Source organism: Pteropus alecto, unplaced genomic scaffold (genome assembly GCF_000325575.1).
Source record: "Pteropus alecto unplaced genomic scaffold, ASM32557v1 scaffold25, whole genome shotgun sequence".
In the NCBI taxonomy this organism is placed as follows: Eukaryota; Metazoa; Chordata; class Mammalia; order Chiroptera; family Pteropodidae; genus Pteropus; species Pteropus alecto.
Window position 1 is genome coordinate 29,701,013 of NW_006441955.1, and position 7,570 is coordinate 29,708,582.

General features: G+C 38.9%; 1 protein-coding gene across 6 annotated transcripts in view; it reads right to left on the bottom strand.

The window, feature by feature from the left end:
- SSX2IP (SSX family member 2 interacting protein) overlaps positions 1-7,542 on the bottom strand; it is a 39,446-nt gene extending 31,904 nt beyond the window's left edge. For 3 of the 6 annotated variants that reach the window (XM_006919366.3, XM_006919365.3, XM_006919364.3), the window contains exon 1: positions 7,504-7,527. The gene's annotated coding sequence lies outside the window, so the exon portion shown is untranslated. Of the gene's footprint in view, positions 1-7,503 lie in introns of all 6 variants that reach the window. The other 3 variants (XM_025051965.1, XM_015595255.2, XM_015595256.2) reach the window with 2 other exon arrangements.
- Between the last annotated feature and the right edge of the window lie 28 nt (positions 7,543-7,570).

Below are 7,570 nucleotides of genomic sequence, written 5' to 3' on the forward strand. Positions count from 1 at the left end.
CCTGGGGAATGGGATGGGTGGGTATAGTGAGGGGTGGGCCAATGCTGCTTTCACTTCTTCTATAGCACACCTTTATATAGCTGGAATGTTTTAAGGGCATTTAATATTGTGTAAAATATTTAGAGGCAGTGGATTCATGCAGTTAATGAGATAATATGTGTGGAAGCATTCCCACCACAATTCAATACAGTCGCTCCCCTGCGCTTCAGTGGAAAAATCAACTTAGACTAATGATAAACTCTTTCCACCAATCAATTACATGTCTAGCACCTATTGCACACATTTACACATAGGATGTGCAGTCTTCACACTGATGCCCTGCTATGTCAGAGTGTGTTTGTGGGGAGGGAGACTTCCCCCCATGTTGTAAAGAGCAAAGACTCAGAGTATCGGCCAACGTAGCAAAGGCGGGCTCTCCCTCTGACTCAATTATAATCTAAACTTGGTAGAAGAAAAGAAGGGGGGAGAATGACTGATTTATAACTATTAAGATTCTTTTAAAAAAAGAATGTTCTTAATCCATCAACCTTCTACGTCTCAAACAACTAATAAGATGCTTTCTCTGCTTCAAGAGAACAGCTCATGAAGTTATGCAGCTATATACTTAAGAGTCTGTGCTCCATCATCCTGTATCTCATTGTACAATGACTTTTCATTGCTGTTTTCATATGTTTTGGTCTTGGCTCTTCAATTAAACTTAGTTTTTTTCAAGGTACTGTCACTGTAAGGAAGCTGCAGAGGGTACTGAATGAGCACCAGACGGAGTGTCATGGGCTGTGGTCCTCAGTGCCACTTCTATCATTTACTGAGCAACCTTGACCTGGTCATAATTTCCTTGGTTTTTGGTTTTCATATCTATAAAATTAGGTTGAACTAGATGACCTTTGAAGAATTTTCAGTTCTATTGTCTATAATTTTTACATTTCTCCTGTAACTTAAAATGGAATCAAGTATAGCTATTTTTATCAAAATTTCTTCACATTTTCTAACAGAATATGCAACACACTATCTTCACAACCACATTTAGCAAATGGGATTCTACCTAATTTTAACAGTAAAATAAAATTTATCACACATAAACCATTTACTTGCAACAAATAAATTTAAAGTATTTTAAATGTCAATCTAAAATCAACCCAAATAGTTATTTCCTCCCTACTACAGATAAGGAAACTGAGGCCTAGAGAGCTTTCTCGCCCAAGGTCATGTAGATAAAATGTGACACAGCCAAGAGCCAAACCACGGCAGTCCAGCACATTTACCTAGTATACCTTACTGTCTTTATGGTAGGAGAGGAGAGAATACACAACGTGAGCTGCTGTTTCAAACTGAATACACATAGGTACTCGCTTCTCCACCACCTTACCTTGAGATTAAATTACAATCAGACAGTAACTATTCCAACTGAATAGCTGTAATGTGAACTGTATAAAGGCAGGCAAAATATTAAATGTTATAGCAACTCAAAAAAATATTTTTGAAAAATCTAGTGAATATAGAGCCCAAATTTCCAGGCTTTCTCCAAACTGTTATTCCCTTCTCTTTATGCTTCCAGAATACTTTGTATTAATCCTATTACATTACAGTACAAATCTAACTGTAATAAAACTTCTCTCACCACTTAAACTGAGTTCCTGGTCAGCAGGCCTGTCACGGTACTGTTTGTACCCTGCTTTAGTATGAGATGTCATAACTGACCCATGGTAGGAACCTAATAAAGTTTGCTGAATGAATGGCAATGAAGTTCAATGATATATTAGGGTGAGGCATGCTGTTAATATTATGACGAATAAGAATCTACAGTTTAGCCATGATGCAATTTAGAAGGGCTTTCAATTGAATCTTGACTAGTGCCAGCTTAGAGAAGCAGCAAGGTGATTGAGTATATATTTATGAATCAAAAGAGCATGACAATTTAGAGACAATATGCCAATTTCAAATTCTCCTAGTACAGAGGAAGGAACAGCAGCAATCATATTCTTACATGAGGATTACTAAGAAAAAGAACAAAAGCAGCACTTTTGTTTTTAAATCTATCATACTCTACAAGGTTGAAAGTCAGCCAAGGAGCTGACTTTATAAAAGTCAGCTAAGAAGCTAACGTAATAAAAAAAAAAAAAAAAAAATACCATTTATTGGTATTTCTTCCTAAAATAAGTAACAGGAAACAAAATTTACTAAGGGCAATGGAAATAACAAAGGAATTAAACCTAATTCACAAATCTGTTCTATAATAATGTAATCATGTATCTGTAGTAGTTTGTTCAATGATTTAGCACAAATTCAATCATTGGTTACGGTTCTCAAATTGTGGTCCCAGGACCAGCAGCATCAATAGCACTCAGAAATCTGTTAAAAATGCAAATTCTCAAATCCCACTTCAGACCTCCAGATTCAGAACCTCTGGGGGTGGGACCAGAAATCAGTGTTTTAAGAGACCCTCCCTCCCATGTGATTCTGATGCAAGAAACTTAAGAATACAGCTGTACTCTAAAGCAGGGGTATCTAACCCCTGGGCTGTGGACTGGTACCAGTCCATGGTCTGTTAGGAACTGGGCCACGCAGGAGGTGAGAGGCAGGCAGTGAGCAAAGCTTAATCTGTATTTGCAGCCACTCCCCAGCGCTAACATCACAGCCTCAGCTCCACCTCAGATCATGAGGCATTACATTCTCATAAGAGCACTGGTCCCTGGTGCCAAAAAGGTTGAGGACTACTGCATAGAATGTGGTTCAGTATAAATTAGTGTTCTATTTATGCAGTTTAGACTACAGAATACTAAAAAAGAATTCTTTCCTAAGGGTGCTTTTGTATACTTGTCTCCATGTTTGTTACTTCAACTTCTGAAGTATTTATCTGTCCTTCACTATCTACCTGCATTTCATTGTTACTGGCTAAGTCAGTCAGCCAGCCCCTGACTATTAACTATCCAGTTTGCTATATTTTTGTGCCAGGGCTGCTGAAAATGGAACCCAATTTTGAAAACATTAAGGTCGGAGGAGACTGCTTGAAGAATACTGTTCTAAAAGAATTGCAGCACTACATATGAATTGAGTAGCCAGCAGATACTATAATCTAAGATGGGTACCAGCCATTACATATACCTTTTACCTGAGAGTTAGTGATCTAGGCCAGCAGTCCCCAACCTTTATGGCATTAGGGACCGGTGCTCCTATGAGGATCTAATGCCTGATGATCTGAGGTGGAGCTGAGGCAGTGACGCTAGGGCTGGGAAATGACTGCCAATACAGATGAAGCTTCGCTCCCCCGCCCACCGCTCACCTACTGCTGTGTGGCCTGATGCCTAACAGGCCATGGACAGGTTCCAGTCCACAGCCCAGGGGCTGAGGTCCCGTGGTCTAGGCTATAAAGGTCCCAGTCTTGTTTCTTGCCAGTCGATTGTAATCTGGTTGTCTGTGCTTTCCTACCTAAAAACACCGTCAGCATTAGTCTTTCTAGCCTGTACCGAAGTTTTAGAAATATTCTACATAGGATCTAGCATATAAAAATAAGAAGACATCTTGGAAATCACCAATAAACATAAACCATCATCAGATGTGTTATAATGAGATGGGTTCTCTCACATAAAAATCTGTCTTTTATACTAGACAGATAATGGTGTCCCTTAGATAAAGAGAACAGAAGAGTAAGGTTAATAAAAATGGGTTTGGTTAAGTGTGTGGGGATAATGAGCTCACTGTTTAACCCACTTGGTTTAGAGATGCTATCACGAGACATTCAAATGTGGATAATCTCTAGGGCCTGGATATCAAAAGACGTCAAGGCAGATCTAGGTGTCATCAGCATATATGTAGTAGTTACATAAAGAAAACATGGGAAACAGAAAGAACACTAAAAGACACAGGTGAGTGAAGGTAACCTACATGTAAGAGATAAAAACAGAGGGGATGAGGTTGGTGAAGAAAGCCAAGGGAAAATAGTTTCAAAGAGGGAGTGATGAAGAGCAAATGCCATAGAAAGGGCAAGATCTAAAAAGATCTAAAAAGAAAAAAAAGCTGGGTTTGGTGATTACTGACTTTATGACAAAACTGAGGAGTAAAAAGGGAAATCAGATTTCAGAAAAGTAATCAGCAAACAAGAAAAGGAAATAATAAAGATTATTTGTTCAAAAGCTTCATTTAACAGAACGTATTTGGCTTCTCTGAATATAGAGGCCTTATCAGATGCTCACAAACACGTTCACTACTGACAATAAGAAATCCTCTCCTTAAGTTAGTTCTTATTCAATTATAGCATATGTCAAATAGAACTGTTAAGTGCTTAATAAATGTAAGCCATTTTTCCAGGCACTGCTCTGGATATTAACATATTTTCTTATGTAATCACAACCGTGTAAAGTAGGTACTATCCCTAATGTACAGATGAGATGACAAAGACCCAGAGAGGATATTGGCAAGAAATAACTTGTCCAAGGTCCCACATTTAGTAGTATGGTAGTCAAACCGAAAATTTCACTCAAAAGAGTAAGAGGGAGGGAGGGCAATGTATGAAGTAAGGGTTAGTAGATGAGAACGATAAATGTTATAGTTAAGATTGCATTGATTCTTTAACTGGCCACAGTTTAATTTCTATTTAAGAACTGTTTTTAATTTGAATTTCTCTCTTCTTTCATCTCAGAATCCTACGTTGCTAGGACCACCATTTTAACACCTCTTATGACACTCAGATTCTGCACTGCATTAAAATGGTTATCTCTTCCTCTGAGTTGCAAGTTGCTTGAAAATGGAGCTGTATTTTATTTATCTTTGCATCTCTATTCCCCCAATCTTAAAAGCAGAAGATAATATAGTTATTGTGGGGATCATTTCACAATATATACAAATATCAAGTCATTATGTTATAAACCTGAAACTAATGTTATATGTCAACCATACTTCAATTAAAAAAAAAAATAGAAAAACAAAAAAGAAACAATAAAAGTTGGTTAGATGAATAATGATTTTTACTTTTCTAAAGTTCCTAGGGGCTTCAATAAAATAGTTTTAAAGTTTTTAATTGCTGTACAGGGCTGTTGTATCTCAATTATTAATGGGATTGTCCATGTTCAGAATACTTTTGGATCACTCAAATTTCCGATTTGGGGGGAAATACTCTTCTAAAGTAAAAATCAGATAAATTCCCCTGGATAAAACCTTTTAAAGATTCCCTATCTACTGGTTATAGTCTTATTCTCCAGCCTTATCACTAACGCACTCCACCTGGCTCTATCTACCAAACCACCTGCACTTCCCTCAACGGTACATTGCACAGAACATGCCCATATGTGTTCACCAGGTGAACACCTCTGCCTCTTCCTCTTCCTCCTTCTCCTCCATCAGGACACAGCTAAAATTCTCTTTTCTAATGCCTTCTGATATTTGTTGGGATTTTTTTTCTTCTATTTTTGCTCTCTCTTGCCTATTTTAAATTTCCTAAAACAAACTCCACAAGGCAACATTCATCATTTTTATCCTCATGTCTGGCAAGGAGCAGTTTAGTGTTTAATATTTATTGAAAGGATAAATTATTAAAACATAATTCAGTAAATCTGAATATAATATCAACCCACTACCAAAAGTGAAGACTTTAGGTAGTTTTCCATTATCAATAATGAATGGTACACTTTCTATTCTATCTCAACCCATAAATTCGTGAAGTCAAGGTAACTTGTGCCTTCGTTACCAGCTGATCATGATCACCATCACCAAAGACACAAAACAGATCCACAGAGTACCAAAATCTCTCTGTGACCTAATCAAATCAATAAGGCAGAGTCACAACTACTGGTAAATGATATGGAAAAACATCATTTAAAAAGCTTTGGACTTGCTCCAATTTAAGCATGTGAAATGTATTAAAATCACACAATTCTGGGGCAGTTTCTTTCTTGTCTTTTTATCTCCAGATGCATATTACATAGAAGACACTCAAACATCTTTTATAAAACCTGTGTTATAGCCAGCTTTGTCAAAGAGCAGCTACATCAGGTTTTTGGATAGGTCAAGAACATAATCTAACTGTGTTGGCCTTGAGGCCTTTACTAAATCATCTGAACAGTTAACATTTTAGTTTTCTCATATATCGCCTCAGCAGGTTTGTAAAGTAATGTGCTTTAACAAGTCTTGTCACAAGGCACAATGTGTTATGAGGAGATCTTCACATTTCATCCTAGAATAACTACGTCCTTGCAGCAATCTTCAAACTGCTTCTCTCATGTTACTTAATCCTGGGGCTTTATTATCTTCATTGTACACAAGGAAAAAGAGAAGGAAGGGTATAAAATGACTTGGCTGAAAAGACCCAGCAAGTCACTAAGAGACTTCATTTAAAATACCAGTTCCTTCGTCCTCTTTTCAAAGAACCATATAGAGAAACTCACTGACAACAGAGAGAAAAGAATCAATTAGTTATTAGCTTTTACTTATTTAGTTTGAATGAATAACCTAAGCTTCCTAGGTTTTAATAGCTCTAGGACTTGATGGATAAAGTTTTGCTGATTGAATCCAATTCATAAACCTACCTCTAACTTCTTTTAAATTTCAAGATAGTCTGACCTAAACTTTAACTCTGAAGACATTCTCTCTCTCCAGATCTCTTAATTCTTTTCAAATTTTGTTCAGTCTTTTAAATGTGTTAAGTCATACCTACCTTTCCAGGCAGGATCAAGGCTACCAGAATTTTCGTCTATATAAACAGTAAACCAATCCCTCTTGAGTCGTGAAGGTTTCAAAGGCACCCATCACTCACAGCCAACTCTAGACTTATTCTCCAATCTGAATTGTTAGGGGAGCCTAGCAATTTCAAATTCCAGGAATCCCCCTCTCATACACTTCTGAACCACCTTCGCAGGAGTACCTCTGCTAATCTTCACTCCGTTATGGAGTCCAGAAATGAGCTATCTCAAATTGCTCAGATTCAACAAGAATTATATATCAGCGTAGCAAGTAATGATAATTTGGCAGTTATAACTACGGACCCTGAAATGGGATAATGATCTAAAGATTCCCACAGTACACGTGCTGAGAACAAATTTTTCAGCAGATTCCATATCCTGGGCCCAAGTGACTTGCATAACTGGACGATCAGCACAGGCTCAAAAGGGGGCAGGGAGCTAGTAATTCAGTTTACTGTACTTTACTGTAAAATTCTACACCAAAATATTCTCACACATGCCTGCCTCTTAGATGATGTAAGTTCTGCCCCTAGACATTTAACTATCATCGGGGTTCTCTTCCACTGCAGCAGCCCCAGGCACCCAGTAACTCATTCCAAAGACTGCCTCTTGCGGCTCGCGCTAACAAATCCCGAAGCCCGCACGCTCCGCAGCTTGTGCGGAGACACGGTAGCCCCAAACTGGCCATCTCCCCCTTCCCCACGTCCCCGCGTCGCTCGTCATCCCGTGCCAGGCGCCACCCTCTCTGCATCCTGGGGCTCCCCGGGCCGGAGCCCTCCGAGGGCACTGCACTGCGATCGCCAGCGGGAGCGGTCCCTGAGCTGGCACCTACCTCCTGCCTCCTCCTCCCGGCTCGGCCGCGGGTCAACGTTCGCCCGCTTCTTCCAACGGCCCCAACG